The sequence below is a fragment of the Phalaenopsis equestris genome, unplaced genomic scaffold (assembly GCF_001263595.1).
Source record: "Phalaenopsis equestris unplaced genomic scaffold, ASM126359v1 Scaffold000998, whole genome shotgun sequence".
NCBI classification, from domain to species: domain Eukaryota; kingdom Viridiplantae; phylum Streptophyta; class Magnoliopsida; order Asparagales; family Orchidaceae; genus Phalaenopsis; species Phalaenopsis equestris.
In genome coordinates, this window is record NW_018165437.1 from 213,128 (window position 1) to 214,911 (window position 1,784).

A 1,784-nucleotide genomic window follows, 5' to 3' on the forward strand; every position below is an offset into this window, starting at 1 on the left:
CATGAAAATACCCTTCTTTAAAGTGCAATATCACAAAAAATAAGCATTAAATAAATACTTAAAACTACATATTATTTTGGTTTATCAATTCCCCAATGAAATCTTCACTCTAGAAGAAGCCCTAAATCCACACTCGCAAACTCAAAGGGAAGAAGACCACATTGGGGCTCAAAAATGGTGTTTTTCGGTATAATTTTTCACCTTTAACCGTTCGCGAACCGGTTTACGTGAACCGACGCTTAAGTGAAACTGGTTCAGGGCTTATGCGCCTACCTCTCGGGTTTTCAAGCACTTAAGTGCAAGGATTTGACACTTAGTATCCAGTGCACGAAATTTGATATTTTTGATTTTAAGTGAAATGCACATCTAGCCTAAGTCAACCACTCTAATTGGTCTTATAAATCTTTAATAACTATTTTCTTCCTCTTCAACTCTTCTCTTTGTGAAATTCACTAATCTTCACTAATTCAATTTAAAACAAAATTTTACACACAAACAAACACTTATATTAATTCATAAACAAATACAAACATAATTTTTCAATTCAAAGAGTCATGGATGAGATAATTATTAAGCAAAAACTTCAAACATTAAATAAACTTAACATTAAAAACACTTAAAACAAACTTAATGCTAACATCAGAACACCTAACATAAATTAAAACTAAACTTAGAACTTAATTCCATTTTATTTCTGATGGAACGAATTTCAGCCTTTCATTTGTCTCTCTTAGGGCATTTGAAATATAGATCTAATAGAACGGACGGTGTTGAAGAACTCTGGTTGAGTCTTCTTTAATCCATTTGTTTTTTAAGTACATAGCCTTGTCTGTTTCTTCTATAAAATCAGTATGGCTATATTGCATCTTAAGTTTCCATCCAATATGCTCCAAATGTGCATTAGTCTCATTCACCTTTGCTTCAGTTGAAGCCACGTTAGTCTCAATCTTTGTGATCTTCTCTGTTATTCCTTCTATACTAACGGCTAGGAAACCATTGTATAACTCTTGTGCACTTTGACTAACAAACTTCTTCTTCATGGTTTCCTCCTTCTTCATATCAATCTCCCAAGCAAACATTCTTCCAAGATCTTTCAGTTTTCACATAAACTTCAGGGTGAAAATTGAAGTGGGGTGAGAATTCTCTTCATACCCTACTATTTAAAGGCTTTTGACCAAGCCTAAAACTACTAGACACGTTATCAAACAACTTACCAACAATAAAATCCACTAAATCATGTTTAAATACTCTAGAAATGTAATTTAGCATGTTTAGTTAACTTCCGCGCTTAAGCGCCAAATGTAGGCGCTTAAGCGTCGATTCTTAATTTAGCATAGGTCAGCTTAATGTCCATATACTCATTCTAACATATCTAAGTCATCTATTAAAGTATTAGAATCATCACTAAATCATTATATATTTAAATTACTAACAAAATTTTCCTTAATCAAACACAATAACATAACATTCAAAATAGAAACACACTGATAACTATGGCTTCCCTCCCACAAAGTGTTTGGTTTAACGTCTTTAGCCCGACGTTAATTTAAGTCGATCTCCTAAAAAGTTGGGTTTCAGCCTGTGACCATTCACTTTGTATATTTTGTTAGTTTTAGGATATTTGATATCCACAACTCCATAAGGATAAACTTTTATCACAATAAATGGGCCCATCCACTTGGACTTACACTTTCTTGGAAATAATCTTAACCTTAAATTTTATAGCAAAACTTGTTGCCCTGGCTAAAAATTTTTAGTAAGAATCCTTCGATCACAATTTTTAG